General features: G+C 47.3%; 1 non-coding gene across 1 annotated transcript; it reads right to left on the minus strand.

The window, feature by feature from the left end:
* Positions 1-14,429: 14,429 nt before the first annotated feature.
* On the minus strand, positions 14,430-14,501 carry TRNAS-ACU (transfer RNA serine (anticodon ACU)). The gene has a single exon. It is a non-coding gene; the product is annotated as a tRNA-Ser (tRNA).
* Between the last annotated feature and the right edge of the window lie 4,172 nt (positions 14,502-18,673).

The raw sequence follows: 18,673 nt of genomic DNA on the forward strand, positions 1-18,673 counted from the left end.
CGGCGACTTCCACTGCGCGGAGGTAAAAGAGACGCTGCAGGTTGCCTACACAGACTCCATATCACCGAAATCTTTGCTTCGCGACGGCCCCTTGAATATCACGATGCACAGTGTTTGCGCAGTGGGCCCTAGCCGTCGAACTCCCGACCTGGAGCCTATGATGGTGTGAGCCCTGTGACGACAGTCAAGTTAATTACTGGAATTACGTAGAATGAGGTCACACGTCACCTATTCAAGTCACTAAAACTGAAATTGTCCAAAATGCATGTTTGAATTGTGCTTGAATAAAATGTTTCTCTCTCAATTAGGCACAACCGGAATGCAATGTGCACATTAAATTTTAGTAGCCTCTGTTATTCTCATGTTATCTCGTAGGAGCCTCTCTTCCTTGTATTCTGAGGAAGTAATTCACTCATAAGAGTGTTGGAGTTTGTGTCTTTATGCTAGAGGCTAAAGAACACAGTAGGCGTCCACATACTCAATACGTAGACTCCATTTTTTTCAACCTTTCGGTCTTTAGCATCCCACTTTGTAGCAAGGTGCTTCGTGTTGCTTACTGCTGGCGGAAGTAGACATAGCACCGGTCCATTAGCTGACGGTAACTCTGAGGCGAGGGACAAAGGGCACAATAAACAATATTTGCTTGACAGCTTTTCGGGAAATGAAATCTCTGCTTATAAGTTTTAAAGAACAGCTAAGCACCCTTCAGAGTTGCTGCTAGACAGCCTTGCTATAGTTCCTGGTTTCTGAAAAGTAAAGATATCATGAAAATTATCAGGCAAAATTGGAATTCATGATGAACATGACGACAGTGATTAAGTTGTGAGAGCTAAGATATCAAGGAAGATATGTATCCGATTGTCCAGCATTCAAGCAAGTACAAGAAGGAAAGTGCAAAAAAGTGATAGTTACAGGTGCAAAAGCAAGATAGATAGCAGCTAAAGCGCAGAGTACCCAAAGATACGGTAGAAAGACATGCTACCTCTACCATTCGGTAGCAACGATGTGTCGGCGTGGAGATGCATAAGATTACAATGATCGCCTTCTTTGTAGACTTCTGAGTACCGCTCAGGTTAATTTTTAATTTCTTAATCTCATTGCCAACCTATCTTTCTGTCGTCCCTTGCCTTCTCCTGGAATCCTCTGTGTTACTGTGTTACCAGCGCATATGTACGCATATATCTACACAGCTGTACGCATATGTGCACTTTATTATAGAAAGCGCTTTACCGAAAACGGTTGGGGCTACTTAAAGAAAGCTTCTTTAACATGTTGATTAACATATTCACCAGCGATATATATATCACATGAAAGCTAAAACGAGCTTGCCAGCAAGCTGAGTTACTAAAATATAACTAATGTTTAATTAATATTGCACTTACACGCCATTTCAGTGTTAACAGCTAGCAAATTAGTACTAGTCATATAACGTTTTAGCCTTTGGAAAAGGCAAATCTCACCTGCGCTGCAGAGCAAGCAATTTCGGTCCTAATAAGGGAGTAATTACTCATTGGCATCCACCCAAGCGCAGCCATACGGCTACAAAGGAAAGCTATACAGCTTTCTCAGAAACTTCGTAGTTAAAGGAAAATTCGTCCTGGTCCTGGGTCGAATCCGAGACCACCGCTTCACCAAGCAGTCGTTATACCAACTGAGCTAACCGGTACAGCAAGCTTATGGTAGGGTGAGAGCGAATTGATCAATAACTCGAAGTGGGAACAGTGTTGGTCAAACTGTATTGGTCTCCTAAACATTTGGCCACGTCTGGTCCTGCACACGCATACGTGCGGCTTATATGGTAAATATGACATTCTCTACTATGATGATTCATAAGCTTTAGTGGAAAGTAGGATCGTCATTTGCCCGAGAGGCTAACATTCATCATATGGGTCTGCCTAAAAAAAATTGTAAAATAAAGGCCCTCAGCCTACACCGCATACACACAACAGGCTTAAACCGATTGAAACATAAAAAAATTCCAATTGAGAACAAGTGTTGTTTTTGCACCCTTAGGCAAACAATGAAAGAATTCGGGGAAATTGCTACGCATAGCCGCAAATTTCCATTCCGGGGTGCTGGCCCGGGCAGACTCCCCTGATCTGGCCTGAGGAAAGGATGGGATGGAATCTGGGAATGAGACATGGGCTATCAGGGTGGGATTATGAGACTTGAGTAGAGAATGGGACAGTGTGGATTTTCTCAAGTGATTCTGATATAGTCGAGCTCCTTTTCAGAACTCCGCTAAGGAGGGGGAGGAAAAGAACTTTAATGGAACAGGAGATGTGTGCCTGGTTGTCGACCTGTCATGCTACCCCAAGTGAGGGTGAAGAGAATAGTAGAGAAGAGGTTGGTGAAAAAAAGTAAAAGAGAAAAAGAAAGGGTGAATGGTGAAATTTTTGTCTATATTTGCCAATAGTGTGGTCCTCTGGATCTAAGGGTACTTCAATACCACAGAGAACTTTGGCAGTGTCTACGACCTTCCTAGACAGATTAACCTAAGAGGGGCGACGACCAAGGTCCACTCTCCCAAGACAGGTTCCATCACCCCGGCCGTCCGGCTTTCGTCTGGCGCCACCCATTTTGTGACAGCTTTTCAATGGCAGCTGCCTTCTTTTCAAGCCAAAAAACACTTTGCATCGCCGCAAAGCTATTGTGTACCGCAGAGAAGCCAAGAAGTGCGCTACGCTTGGCACTCCTGGAAACCCGCCGATTCAGATACACTCTGTGTAAATTGCGGGATTTTGTCTTAGACCAAGCTTTCAACACGAGGCAGTTCAGGTTATAAACGAAAGTTTTAGCCATAAATTATCGTATGCATTCGAAAAAAAAAAAAGATTCCTTTGATTGGAAGTGCTGGTCTTAACAGACAACAGATGGCGCCACAACATTCGAGGGAGGGTTTTTCGTTGCGAATGTTTCCAGACAGCCTTGGTGCAGGCGGTTCCCTAGTAGCAAGGTTGCGCACTATTAGCGATAGTACTGTGCTTGCTCTTAAGTGCAGTCCAAACGGCCAAAGCAAGTGGATTGAACGAACGCCCTGTCTACCCGCGGCGCCCGGCAAAGCTCCAGCTTGCAGCGGCAGGGGCTTTCTCTCATAGCTTCCAAACTTTGCAGAGAAAGGCTATGGACTTTGGCGCTACTTTGTGGACGCTGATGTTCCGCCGCCTACCACATCCCCCTTAAAGCCAAAAAAAAGACGTTATTTCCTGAGCCTGGCAGTTTCAAACCTTGATATAGCTCTACGACACGATTCGCGCTATCGGAAAGGATTCAGCGGGGAATATGGCAAACTCACAAGCCAGTTTCAGCGCTAAATATTCCACCTCTCACAGTCTTCGGTCCAAGTTGCGCATTGTAACACCGCGAAAGCAACTGTTTTCGTAATTTAATTTGCTAGATTTTTTTCAGGAAACCTTATGTTTTCCCTTCGGGTACTCAGAGTTTACCCCTCAAAGGTCGGCTGCCTGCAAGGCCGGTGGAGCTGTGTCTTGACCATTTGATTGGAAACGCATTCTGTAGGTCGCGTTCCTCATGGTGGCCACTGAAGTGCATATGAATGCGACAGCAGCGCCTTATGTAGATATGCTATTCCAGTGTGGCATATTAACGCGAAAGCATTAATTGGCTATGCCGGCGATGCCGTGTGCGCAAAATGTGTCGGCAGCTGTTGTGTCGTTCTCAGAACAGCTAAGAACAAACGAATAAATGAAATCGATAGACCAACTTGTGAGCGTGATATGCGACAATTTTGGTGTTGATAGGATGATTAGTTAATTAGAGCCAGAAAAGTCGAAAACTGTCGAAATAGCGCTGACGTCGATATAATGAGTGGACGGAAAAACAACCTTGGAAGAAAAAATAGTGGGAAAATATGCAAAGGAGTCGAAATAAAGTGAAATAGATTGACATGTGTTCGATGAGTGATAATTGATCGAACAAAATGTTTGATTGACATAGAGTAATTAAATATTTAGAAGCAAAAGCCGTTGGGCGACTGAATAGGCTGGATGGGGATATATTACGTGGACGGGAAAGCAGCATTGGGCGCGAAATTTGAAAAACCAAATTGTGTGATTCATCTAAATAGAGATTTAATTACAGTAACTGTGTGAACCTTCTTATGAAATGCATCATAGAGGAAAAGGAGGAGCAAAGAGAGGTGAAGAGTTATCCTCAAAACACACGCGTTCGCATTCCTCTAAGTAAACATACTTAAGTGCCCTCAAAATTTTTCAACGACAAGACGAATGCACGTTTGTTATGTTGATTCGTCCAACTATAGGTTATCTTGTGAGGTTGCATCGAATTAAATGAAGTAAGCCCTGCAGCAATAATTTTATTAATTATCGAAACCCGCTCATTGCTTTTTTAAAAATCGCTTCAGTGGGCCTTAAGTCCTCCCATCGCATTCACACACTGCAGCGTTGCGCCAGTGTTACTGAGTATGAAAATTTCGCAGCTGTTAAGATGGGGCAAGCAACAGAGAATTTTTGTAAGACGCGAGGCGAAAACCGCTTTTTCTTACTCTGAGACCTTCTAGCGCAAGAACAATATATCTCAGCGCTACAGTCATCCATCCATTTTTGGAAACGTCGAGCAGGCCCCTAGTGCCCGTTTTCTTATGTAGAGTTTGTCATTCGCCTACTTGATTACTGTGAGTGTTGCATTCCATGTGGGCGCTCTATGGCTAGAAGGCTTGACAAAAGTTTTGAATGCTTCAGCTTGTAATTCTTTATCTCCTGCTTATTATTGCACGAACATTTTCCGAGAGCCCAAATTGCATGTCGCACAGATTAGCGCGCCAGCAGTCTTGCGTCCGAAGTCAGGAATTAATTGTCGGTCGCATTTCAAGAACTCTGTATCGGTCACAGTTGGTCGAATGCTTATTCTGCAGCAGATAACCTCTTGTACTAAATCGAGTTAAGCGAAATACGTTTTTTTCAGTGTTTTTAGCGTTCTGTCTTCATTGAACCTGTCGGCGTGTGAGTGATGACCCGATCACGTTGACGAAACATTTTGCAATGCCACGGTTTGCAGAAACCGTGGTATTTTGAAGTTCTTTGAATTATTTTATCCGCTGATCTATATCAATGACCCAGCTTCTGATGGCTTGCTAGTAACGATCACCGTTTATTTTGGAATATAATCTGCGGGAAATTCCGTACAGTTAAAAATCGCGCATTGCTACACATAGCATTTCTGCCCATATTGTGCACCTTACCACTGAGTATTGCGTGGTGAAGGCGGAGAATCTAGGAATTTTTTCCGCCAGAGCTGATCCCTCACGGTGATACACCTTTGCGAACTACAGTCATATGAAGGACTTCCTGCAGGCTAATGAATGATGACAATGGTGATCGAAGACCGCCATCAGACATTCTCGATGCTTGTTCAGAATAGCCACGAGGAAGATATAGAGGTGCATTCTTCGCTGCACTCTTAGTGAACTTATAAGGGGGAGGTGGGAGAATTGATTTATGGTACCCTGTGAGATAACAACGGGAAAAAAATTTGAGGCTCATTGCACCCCAGAACTTTTGCGATTAACGTTTAGTCCGTAGAGATGCGGAATGTGCCTGATGTTTCTTGCAGTTAGTCTGAAGTGATTGTTGGTCTTTTAGTGACTAGCGGTTCGAGCAACGCAATTAGTCTCGATAAGGATAATTTCCGGCCCTTTTTTAATCCTTCGTTGCCTAGGGTATAATACTGCATGTCTGGTGACAGCTAAATGTCTGCGTTTATTTTTTTTCCCACTCCGTTACACTTCCTCTCAGCATTCTGCTAACCACTTACTGTAATGAATTTAGGTCATGTTTTATGAGGGGTTGACTAAGGTAGCCGACGTGGCAGAGTTGAGGGGGACGCGAGTTCAGAGTTTCCCCTTCCCAGGAGGGTTTTTTTTCCACGCTCCATGTTAACTCCCATGTTCACCACCTTGTTCACCAATTTGTTGAAAGCCCCCGAATTTTGGGACCCGTGTCGTCCCCTGTGAACGTAGGAATCATATAGCCTAGCATTAGTGCACTAGCTCCTAACGTTCCGTCGTGAGAATTCTATGACTGCGGTAGCGACATGTTGGTCCTTTCTCCTCTGGTGCAAGGGTTAATGTCTCGCACCACAACTTCAGCAAAATCCCACCGCTGCCACCACTCCTGACAACCCTGCCTGTCCGGGGTCGGTCACACAATCTGCGGGCCTTGCTGAAGCGAGGAGAATTGAGCCAACAAGGCGGTAACCCGGCAAAACATTATTTATTCCCCTCTGCCTGAAGGCGAAACTGGTGGTATGCTCACCGCTGGCTTTTAGAAGACCTGGTTGTTGGTCCGGCAGTTCGGGGCTCCGCTCCGCTCGTCTTGCATCGGCGGGCCGCGGCTGCTTCGGCTCTACTGTGGTCTGCCTCTCTTCCCAGCGTCTCGGCTGGCAGTGCTGTGACGGGTCGAGGGCTCAGGATTCTTGGGCGTCTCAGCTGGCGATCACTTTGCTACGGTCCCTGAGGTCTGGCTTCGCTGACTGTAGACCAGCGCGATATGGCGTCCGTTCGCCTCGCCCGTCTCTGCTCGACATTTTTCCCGTTTTCCCTTCTGGCTCCGCCGCGTCTATCCTTGAATTCCCTTTCTCTCTCTCGGGTAATCCTCGCCCAATGGTTCTTCGCCGTCGCTGCTCATGCAGCTGACCAAGGCCACCCGCCAAATTCCTAGGAACCCGTGGCCATTACGATGGTAAGGCCAATGGCCTCGTTGGAGATGTGTCGAAAGGGATCAGGTGTCCCTCTGAGGGCGACGCTTCCCTGGAGTCAATGTCTCGCCTCCTCTGCCAGCAGTCGTTCGGCGCCATCTGCCAGCCTCTCCCGCCACCTCGAGCCGTTACGCCGTCTGTCGTGTCCGCTGCAAGTAAGGGTCTCTGTCGGCCTGCACACACAAGTGCACAAACGTGACCGTCTAGGTCGATAAATTTGAAGACAGGCAAAATTTCTTTGGCGCTAGTCGGCGGAGTGAGTTCTTTTCAGCATGCCTGGGCCTTCCGTATGCAGCCCTTCACACCCCGCAGATACAGCAAGGCGGTTGACAATTAAAGAAAGATGGAATGCTCAGGAGTGACAGTTTGCAAGAGGCAGTACATGGGCAGTGGCCGAGACAGCGGCTAAAATAAAGCTGTTTGATAGCCTACAGTAATGTGCCTAACGATTGAAAACAGCTAAGAGGTGCCAGTTATTCCCACTCTGAAATAAGAAGAGCGACACAGTGCAAGTGGAGTTGCATTAGGCTGCAAATTCAAATTCATTTTCCAGCTCAACAAGCACAGGAACAAGAGTTGCAGTCTGATCAGTGCTGCGCCTGCATTACCTTTGCTAGAATGCGTGTGGGCTGTGCCGGGTTCTGTTTTCATGCATACACAGCAAGTGGTGTCAATAAACAAACCCTTATAGACTCATTACGTTGCATCATTATAAGCACTCTCATGGTAACAATGGTCTATCAACATTATCTACTTAGTCTTCTGTTTTTGCCTTCTCAGCTCGAGCGTCCGCGTATTATTTTTAGCATCCTCTTTTCAGTGGTGTGCACCATTACATGCGAGGTACAACAGGCGGATATAACAAATGGCTGAAGAGTTGGAATGAGCACAGGCATTTATTGTATACACTACGACAACCAAGTATCCTCACAAAAAAAACTGTTCCACAAAAAGCGAACAGAACATGGACACTATAAGCATATGAGAGAGTGGACAAGAGCACGCATGAAAAAGGGAGGCCACTAACTTGTGATCAAATGCTTGGGTGGCTTATATGTCCATGCAACGCCACCACATTCATCAGGTGTACACTGCTACGTACCAAACCACAGACCAGATCTCTTAGAACAATTGATCCAAGCATGTCATCAAACTTTTCTGTTGTGTGAACAATGAAAAGAAATGAGCCCTAAGGCATTTCCTTTCTTACGGTACTATGCAGCCTACGGAAAACTCACTTGTTGCGCCGGTGCTGTCAATTTTGTTTCTACAAAATTCTATCAAATCATTATCACCGAGAAGCATATGCTGACATAGAAATCGCCCCAAAGTGGCACCTTTATTGGTGATGTCCTTAGGCTTTCCTCCCTTCTAGTGCTTTGTTATCTAGGATTGTCTTTTTAAAATAGATTTGAAACTGCTTCCTAATGAGTATTATAATGTTCATGGTTAGTTTCAGAACTTTGTTGCCTGCTCGTCTGCAAGTTCCGCGACAAACACGCAATATTTTGGAACGCTTTATAGGAATGAAATGTCTTTTCTTGAACACTAACACAAAACAGAAGCCTGACGAAGTAAATCGCCTGATTTCACGCTCGTTGAATATTATTTCAAGTTTGGCCACTATAAAAGTAAATGTCATTGGCACGAATCACTATTCGCAGGGTGCGAGACACACGTGATAAAAGGGTCGGCATACAGCGAAGCGACAATTACCTCGGATTAAAGGGGAGGGAGCCTGAACCCTGTGTAACTTGGCGATGGGAAGTGGCGACGAATCCGGGCGACGACGCAGGCGGGCAGCACTACTCTGTTGCCTCTTCCCAGCCTGCCCCAAATCCAGTTAGTGAAGAGGCGGTACGCGACAAAGCGGTTTTACCTGAAAATAACAAGCGTTACAGCGAGTCACAAATGCGCGTACCTTTCATGCGACGCTTCCGCACTGCTGTAGTTGACCTTAGTGAAACACTGCCTACTTGTTCATATCGTCGTCATGCTTTACGTTGTCTTCGTTTTCATCAGCCAGAGCTATGTACACAGCCCGCAGTACTTGCGGCGTGCAGCATACGCTCTCGAAGGCGGGGTGGCCGATGATGCCGCCACCGCCTTGCTCATTCACCACCTGTGGTACGCTGCGGCAACAAAGCTGCTCGTCGACCGTCGGCATGCCCTCACAGCAGCCGCAACTGCACCTGCGAAAGCGCCGATGCAAACATGAAACAGAATTTCATGAAAGAAGTAAACTTATGTGCCTTGGCGCGCAAACTAGAAATCCGCTCGTCACGGAATGCGCCATGGAACGCTGTCGTCTTCGATTCCACCGGAAGAATCCGTGAGCCCGCCGACGAGTCGCTGTTGTCGTCGAACTGCGGGTCTCGAATTGGTGTGAACGCGTATGGCTCGAAACCCATCGTGGCGGTAGCTTCACGCAGCCGCTTTTCGAGCTCCGGATCCATGGGAAAATCGCAAAATTGCGGACTACGTTGATGTGCGTAACAGAGCGGCCGTGGAAATACTGGCTCGCCACCGGAAGTAGGCAAGCCGAGCCGACCGACGTGACGTTTTCACAGGCGGGGCCAGCAGGGCATAGTCCCGCCCTGTTTTCTTTTTTTAGACGGAGTTTCGGCGGCCATGAGTTGAGGGGAGATAAGAGGGGAAAGGAGGAACATTACTTTTAATCACCGATATCTTCGGTGTTAGTGAGGCTGGCGTAAAAAAGCTTGCGGTGCGGTGACGTGTGGTGGAACCTTGGTGGTAACCTTGGTGTTTAGCTTTTTTCGGCTTCTTTAGGATCGATGACAAAAGAGAAGGGGGTGGGGCAAAGGGACGACGCGGATCTCACTTCATATTTCTACAGAAAAGCGACGCAAGCAAGGGTTTTTTACTCATGCTCAAAGCTCTTACAAAAAGAAGGATGAAAGCACATTACCTTAAACCTTTCCGTTCTAGCATATATTAAGATTGCTAAAGCAGGCTTCCAAATACGCTGCCAGTGGCGTAGCATTTTGGACGCAGGCGGCGATGTGCTACGTCACACTTGCGATAATCTGACAAACAGACGAGGTTAGTGAACTGTGTGCTTGTCATGATGTAGATTAATTGTTAATTGTTTTTTTCTTCAGATGAAAGATACTGTGACGAAAGTAGAAGAAACGACAATCACGTGCCACCGGCGAGGTACGAACCCACGGCGACCACTATAGACTACGATGCTCCACCAATTGAGCTAAGGCGAAGATTGTTTGACCTTCTACTATTAAGCTTATCCGTGTCTTAAGTGTGCCTATCCTTAAATGTGTTTTTCAGCGCCATCCCCAACGATATTAGTGAACGTTGAAGCGCTCACTATAACTCGTAATTCAAGTGAAGAGGGGAAAAGATGTGCGAGAACATTTTTGTTGCAAATACATTCCACAATGCAAACTCAGAAAGCCTCCTCTAAGCTCAGTTGATGTAGCATTGTACGTGATATTCGGAGGTAATGGATTCGGGTCTCAACAAGCAAATATATGGCTATCTTTTTTTCTAGTTCATTATTAAACAGGTTTCATTTAAAACTGACTAGACTAGTATCCCACTGATTCACACCACTATTTCAAGAAATTCTCTTACGTTGTCGTTGGCTTCAATGGCTGTTGGCTTCTTTCATATGCATTACTTGACAAGTTAGAGCCGGACCTGCCTTCTGACGATTACAGGTAGACAAAACTGATTACGCAGAGAATAAATACGCATACAAAAAAGCGCAGATCAGTAGAAGTTAATGCCTAATGCGAACGATGCTGCAAGTGCAAGTCTCTTGAATACCTTTGTAACAGCAGTTATTTGATAGCACGTACACTATCCTCTCCTGTATGACCAAACACGCTCCGCCTCTTATTCTTAGGTGCAACTTGATTCCTGATGTTCTGGCGTCATGTGATCTATCAGCGATCATATAAGTTGCCGGATCCCAACACAACGTCACCTGCAGGGCGCTCTTTTGATGACAACACTGCTTAAAGTTAGAAGGGGAGGGGGTTCTCAAGCATTCCCGAGGACACCCCCCACCCCCACCCCCCCGGACCAGTATTGACACGAGATCTGATACCGCCCGTGCTAGAATGTAGGGACTGCATGAATGCGAGGGAGGTAACAATCTTTATTCTTCTTGTTAGCTGTTGTCGGAACATTTCTTCTCTATCTTTTCTCCATCGAAGAATCATTAACATGTTTCCTGAACTTGAGAGCAAGAAAAATAAAAATTCGGCAGTACCACACGAAGGCTCTAAGAAAAAGGGAAACCTGTGCCCTCACACCACGAGTCCGTCCAGAGCTGGACACCCAGCTCCATTGCTAACAAACAACAACAAGCACACTGCCAGAGGGAGGGGATCGTTTCTTTCAGGTCGGTCATAAATTGAGCAAACAAAAATTTTTAACCAATATTTCTCTCCCATGTATAAAAAGATGTGCAAAACGGGCTATCAGCCCGCTTCTCTCTCTCTCTCTCTCTCTCTCTCTCTCTCTCTCTCTCTCTCTCTCTCTCACTATTTTCATTTCCACCTGTGCTCGAATCACTGGACACAACCCTTCGATGCAGCCAGAGTTTAAGGACTGGGTGGGAACCCCACAGAGGGCCTATATAGGGTTAGAATAAACCATTGCTATTGCACTGCGAAACCCGTTTGACTATCATTTTTGAACACAAGAATCGCAAACGCTACTACCTGCAGTTAATCATGGCCACTATCTGGCGGTTCCCCCCTGTGGAATCGGAGCCGTCCCCGTCCTTTGCGGATACCTGACTCGTCTTCTTGACTTTCCTTTAATGATGATGAAATAACTTTATTTGCACCCGTCAAGAAATCAGAGGGCGAAAAAGACGAGTCTTGACCGCCGTCATCTTCCTCCCCTTTCAGCAGGCTGGGATCCCTTGGGATTCAGCGGTGTCCAGGGCCTTTAAGGGAAGTCGCAGGCTGCAGCAAATTCCGACTGGCTTTTTGCAGTCCAGGCAAGTTCTAGGGTCATTTACTTGTCTAGGAAAACATGTGCCATGGTAATTATGCTGCGGGTTCAATAACAGTTAACGTAGAGGCCAACAATTTGCGACAAAAATTCTTAAAAATTGTTCCGCTAAAGATGCGGTGTGGATGCGCAGTACGGGTACAGGCAAGACGTTTTAAATAAACCTAGCTAATTCAATCCTGCTTCACACCTTTAGCGACTTCAATCATATTTCACACTGTTGCCGCTGCTCCATCAGTAAAGTGAAGATACTGGCCACATCATTTTTGTTTTCAACCTTCGTCCATGTTCCACCGTTCATCCGTGAGACCTGCACGGAGTCTCGATGCAGCGTAATGACGACGAAGATATAGAAGAATAACACATAATGAACCTCCTGCATACTACGCTTGTTAACGATGAGCCATCCGCAGCCATTCCGCTTAGTGCCTACGCAAGGAAAACCCGCCATTCCATGAATGCAGTGCAATGTGTGGGCACCGCGGCTGCAGAGTGGCTCGAGGCCATTTGTTCGGGAATTGAGTTACCGAATAGTAGGGCCCTATTCGATGCATGGGGCGTGGCTTGGGGGATGAGCCACGCTCTGCACTGCTTTGATGAGGCCACATATCTTAGCATATTTGCCGATATCTTCCCAGTTGCCGTTTGCTCAGGCTCTACGACGCAACATTGGAACTGTTAGACGACTGCTACACATCAGTTCAAAATGTAGTCGTGAAACTCCATCGCTTCTAGCAGGGGCGTCCTTGGGCGCATATCTTGCCTCATTGCAGGAACTTCGGCTCACAGTGACGTTGCTGCGTGTGTGGATGACTACCACATTGCTAAAACAAGCACCGAAGCTTCGCGACAACCCTTGCTTATGGAAAGTATCTCTCTCAAGTGGTAAAGCGCTCTCACTGCCACAAGAAGCGGAGAAGGAGCGTCTCGGCTAGCCGATTAATTATCCGCCTGCAACATCTATAAAAAGCTCAAGACCTCAGCGCGGCAAACAGCCACGTTACGCAGCTTTCGCGCAATAGTTGTTTTCGACGCGTAATAAAGAAACACTAAGCAATCCGGAAAACCACGAGGCAAGAAAAAGACATGCAGGAAGCATCGTAAGGTAAGGTTAGTCGTTGCCAAACGGTGTGCAAGTACTGCCCCTATCAAACGTATACAGCCCAAGGGGTTTGCTTGTGCGGCCTGCGGCATGCAACGTTATGCACCCTCAGCGACCGTAATCTATCGAAAGGGGATTGGCTTCGCTTCCCCAATCCTTCTGCGCTTTGGACTGCTATAGATGTGCTTCAAAGCCCCGATAAACAGCTTGGAAGCAAACCCTTTCGGCTGTACACTTTCGACGGGAGCTGTACGCCCCAGTCTACAAGCGCAACGTTCCAGACTATAAGCAGAATGAAAAAGTGCTACAGAGGCGTTGAGGGCTTCAAACATATCCAAAAATCTGAATTACCTTTATACCAAAAAGATTTTTAGGAATTGATGTTTGATCTGTACTACGCGTTGAGAACCCTGTTTAAATGGTGTCCTTTACAGCTTACTCCGAACTAAAGCGTGCTAATTACAGCCTCCTTCATCTGAGGTTTCCATCACCGAAAGGTACAGTCTTGGTCAAAAGTCTTAAGGCCACAACGTTCAGCTGCAGCGAAATGATTGTTCCTAGTATGCTCAGTGCAGCAAATCATTCAAAACACAGGTCAAGCAGCAATCCTCTCTACCGCACGAAGAAACCGTCTGCTAGCATTTCAAGGTCATTCTGTCTTTAATAGTGTCGTACTGGCTCTGTTATGCGGCTGAAACGAACATCCTTTGCCCTGCAGACATTTGACAAAGACTGTACTTCGCAGCATCGGCACTGTTTCGAAGCCCATCATGCTGAAGCGCTGTTATATATGGTCTCATGGCAAGAATACTCTAAAGACTGGTCTCCAGGCGTCGGAGGTGGGCCCTACCGCCTTGCAATGATTTCATAATACGATGGCGCCACATGGACTGGCACCGGGCTTGCACGCTAAATTCTTTCGCTTTGTTTGATGGCAGATGGGCCCTGCCAGAAGCATAAGGTCCGCGTGCGGGTTGGGGGAGCCGTGCTACAGCGGCTACTCTTCCCAATGAAGAATAGAGTACCCAAGAGTTGCAACGTGCCCAAGTACAACGCTGGCATAGACGTTTCCATGCGAGCGATGTTAGGCGTATTGAACGTACTCACCGGACGACATACGAGAATGTTGTAGCACTCGGAATGAACCGGCGACATCTGCATGAGGCAGGTTTCCCCATCGGCGGACGCTGGGTTCACAGCCAAACTGTCGAATATTCGTGACCTTGAACTGTTCACGGCAAGGCCTTTGCAGCTCGGCTTGGATTGGCTGGGGATTTTCCTACCGTGTGAAGCCTCCGTCTCAAGGCGCCAGGCTGACAAGCTGTTGAATATGCGGCTGTGCGTAATAATAATAATAATTGGTTTTGGAGGGAAAGGAAATGGCGCAGTATCTGTCTCATATATCGTTGGACACCTGAACCGCGCCGTAAGGGAAGGGTAAAGGAGGGAGTGAAAGAAGAAAGGAAGAGAGAGGTGCCGTAGTGGAGGGCTCCGGAATAATCTCGACCACCTGGGGATCTTTAACGTGCACTGACATCGCACAGCACACGGGCGCCTTAGCGTTTTTCCTCCATAAAAACGCAGCCGCCGCGGCCGGGTTCGAACCCGGGAACTCCGGATCAGTAGTCGAGCACCCTAACCACTGAGCCACCGCGGCGGGGTCGGCTGTGCGGAGAAATTTTGGGATTCGTCATTAGGGGACCCACCGGGGAGACTGCTACAAGCGGGAGAGTATGTCAGCGTCAGAAAAAGTTGACTAGAAAATTGAAAATTGGTTTTTGCGTAAAGGAATTGGCGCAGTATCTGTCTCAGATATCGGCCGACACCTGTACATCGCCAAGGGATAAAGGAGGGAGTTAAAGAAGAAAGGAAGAAAGAGGTGCCGTAGTGTGGGGCTGCGGAATAATTTAATAATAATAATTGGTTTTTTTGGGGAAAGGAAATGGCGCAGTATCTGTCTCATATATCGTTGGACACCTGAACCGCGCCGTAAGTGAAGGGTAAAGGAGGGAGTGAAAGAAGAAAGGAAGAAAGGGGCGCCGTAGTGGAGGGCTCCGGAATAATTTCGACCACCTGCGGATCTTTAACGTGCACTGACATCGCACAGCACACGGGCGCCTTAGCGTTTTTCCTCCATAAAAACGCAGCCGCCGCGGTCGGGTTCGAACCCGGGAACTCCGGATCAGTAGTCGAGCGCCCTAACCACTGAGCCACCGCGGCGGGGCCAGAATAATTTCGCTGGAAATGAAAAATGAAACGAAAATTGATTTTTAGGAAAGCGAATGGCACAGTATCTGTCTCACATATCGGCGGACACCTGAAGCGCGCCGTAATGGAAGAGATAAAGGAGGGAGTGAAAGAGGAAAGGAAGAAACAGATGCCATAGTGGAGGGCTCGAAATAATTTCGACCACCTGGGCATCCTTAACGTGCGCTGACATCGCACAGACGTCGCTGGAAAATCGAAAATTGGTTTTTGAGGAAATTAAAGGGCGCAGTAACTGTCTCACATATTTCGGGGGACACCCAAACTCGTTTACGCATTCTGAATGCAAAGGCTAAGCACCACCCCATACCTACCCGTAGGTTCGTGAGGTCTTTCGTTGTGTTGCTGCTGCCAAGACCTGCATGTCCCTCTCATTTCCTTGGAATTGCCAGTGAAAACAATAAATATATTTTCTTGCATCACAAACGCGAGAAGCATTCTGTTCGTCCTCAGCTTCTTCTTCATTGCATTTATATTTCTCAGTGTCAGAAACAATCGTCAAGAAGAGAGCGTCGCTTAACTGTTGATTGCATCGCTTTAGGAACCGAGGTATCAACTTTTTATGAATGGGGACAATGCCGGATCTTGAAAAGTACAGGATGGAAAGAAATCTCATAACCGTTCTCTTTGTTTGCTTACGTGGCACTTGGCCCATGGAAGTGAAAGAAGAAGAAGGTAGAGCGCTGCGTACGCAGGAGCACAAAAACACTAAATTCACAACACACGGAGAAATCTGGGAGATAAAAGATAGTCTTCGACTGCCTAACTCTAATGCCCTTTGCAGAGTAGGCAGTATTTTGCTTCTTGGAGGGCTAGGTGAAGCTTTTGATTCCCAAATGGCCGCAAGTTGGGAGGACGGAGCCTCCGAAAAGCTTAATTAAAGCTCTCAGGGAAAATTATTGTCCAATGTGTTAGCCTGCAAGGATGGGCCACATTTGAAGCCTGGCTGTAGTTACTGCCATTCCCACTGCTTCAGCAGGCTTGACTGTGGCTATGAATCATAGCTGATTGTAATTACAACTCCATAACACACCGTGCGATGTGGGCATTCATTCCTTCACCCCCGAAGTCTACCTCTCGTCCTGGAGCGCAGAACTCCCTGCACTCTTGTTCTGTAAATGATTAAATTACTACAACCTGCCCGGCGGCACCCTGTCATCTGTAATTAAATTCTGGAGCGCACGCGGACTCAGCTGTAGAGAGATGACCCTTACTTGATAGCTATTTTACTCGACGTCGTGTCTACACACTTCCCCGATTCGAAGCAATGCTGACATGCTACAACTAAGTGGTGCGTGTTATCCATGACGCACAATCAAAACGCTAAGAGAAAACTGTGCTGGCTGTTCCGGTTGACCACCACATTAACCTGCCGTTTCCTCCACTCCGTCGTAAGAGCGTCAATGGGGACAACAGGTTTAAGAGTGATGTTTTCGTTGAATAAAACAGCAAGCAATAGCTAGCAATCGCTGGGGTGTGTTTAGGAGCTTGCAGCGTCAGTATAACTGTCTCTATTTCCAGAGATTGGAAAACTAAAAGACACGCCAGTCGCTGTATTCCTGCTAGCTCATAACACCTAAGAAATTCGTTTGAATTTACGCAACAGGCTTATGTAGAGCGTTCTGTCTCTCTTTTTTCATCGCAGTTATCGCACCAGGATATCCACGACCCGCTACATTTCGGCCCATTGCACACATGGAGGCATCTAACCTCTAAAAGCAAAAATAAGGTGACATGGCCGTGAGTATATTATATAAACAAAATCCGCAAACCTCAGGCTTACTGCCGTACGCTGCAATGTAAAAACAACGAGCATACGGCTATATTGATTTAAATTATATATTTTTACTAAGAAATATCAGAAATTTCTCCCTACAGACAAAATGCGTTCAAACTTCTTTCTTCTCTTCTTCACAATGAATTTTTCAAAAAACGAATTATTTATTGTGAGAATATTATAAAGACAGCATTACAGTATACCAGTCATTTAGGTACAAAGGTGCTTGTTCACCGCCATCTAGTCGCTTCGTTCGCATCATAAAGCTGCTTGATTGCTTCGTAATAGCGTTTGAAACGCTCCATCTTACCTTCGGCACCAAATTTATTCTAGAGGCCTTTTCTTCCTTTTGCCTTCTGCCTTACTATTTTTCTGTCAGTTTTGCGGGAAAAAAAGGACAAAACGACGCGAACGATAATTATGAAAAACAAACCTACAACGCTTTCGCGGTAGACTGTGAAACGCGCAATATTGCGAGGACGCGCAGTATGGGTGGTGCTTGGCAGACAACGCACAAGTGGTCTTCCACACTCGGCTGCGCATTTCTTGCAGAGGATTTCAAAAAAACAACCTGAATCCCATTGCTGGGCCAGCCGCACCAAGGTGAAGTTTTCCTTTCCAAATGGAACGAAGAAGAGGGCTGTGAAGAAACGCGAGGAAGACGAAGTGAGCGGCTATAAAAGCGGGAGCGAATCGAACGCCAGCGTCAGCTGTCCGGGAGCCACGGCCGAGACCAGTTGGGTGGCCACGTCGGCAGGCACCCTTTCGCCATCCAGCCTTCCACCGGTCGTTGAGATGTGCTTTCTTTAATTCTTCTCCACCTGTGTCACGCTTATAACATCCCCATGATTTGACACCTGCTTCGAGGAAGCCATGAGCCAGCGTTCGCCGTGGACGACTCCGCGGGAGGATGGACGATCCTTGCGGAACTTGGCCGGAGCATTGAGGGGGAGGCCCCGAAGACGAGCCTTGTCGTGGCTTCACAATAGGCTCCGCTCGTCCGCTTCTGACGTCATGGCATCTCACTTCCAAGGACGCTGCAACACAAAAGAGCTACAGCCGTTGGGCCGACCAGTTTGGCTGTTACTCGCCACAACAGAGACCATTCCTGTCCTGCTTCACCTGCAGAGCTTCCAGGATTCCTCCCCGGTCCTCCTACGACGCGTTGGTTCGGGTGACCTCTTGAGCGAGAACCAGCCGGTGCGCAACCTGCCTGACGGTCCCGGACGCTGCAAGGTCTCTCCATGGAAGTATCCAGGGGCGTCGAAGGGGAGGCCCCGAAGACGAGCCTAGTCGTGGCTTCACAATAGGCTCTGCTCGTCCGCTTCTGTTCATGGCCACATTCCAAGGGCGCTGCAACACGAAAGAGCCGCAGCAGTTGAGCCGACCAGTTCGGCTGTTACCTGCCCATAGCAACGACTGCCTCGTGGCGCATATTACTATGGACGCCGTCGAGGAGCGGTAAAGGGATCCTCTCGCATTGCTACCGCTGGGACTTCCGCTAATCTTTGTGAACAATCCAGAGACACTGGCACCTTCTGGGCGGTCCTGATAACTGCCTTCGCAGCGGAACTGCAAGGACTCACTTCAAGGTGTGCGAAGTTATGGTGTGTTGACAGTGTGCTTGTTGTACAAGTGAACTTGTTCGTAACCGTCGTCCCCAGCTCTTTCCTGCAGAACAGGCTTGACGGCCCTCCAGCCGGTGCGCAACCTGCCTGACGGTCCCGGACGCTGCAATGTCTCTATGGAAGTACCCAGGGGCGTCGAAGGGGGAGGCCCCGAAGACG

The sequence above is a fragment of the Amblyomma americanum genome, chromosome 10 (assembly GCF_052857255.1).
Source record: "Amblyomma americanum isolate KBUSLIRL-KWMA chromosome 10, ASM5285725v1, whole genome shotgun sequence".
Classification (NCBI taxonomy): Eukaryota; Metazoa; Arthropoda; class Arachnida; order Ixodida; family Ixodidae; genus Amblyomma; species Amblyomma americanum.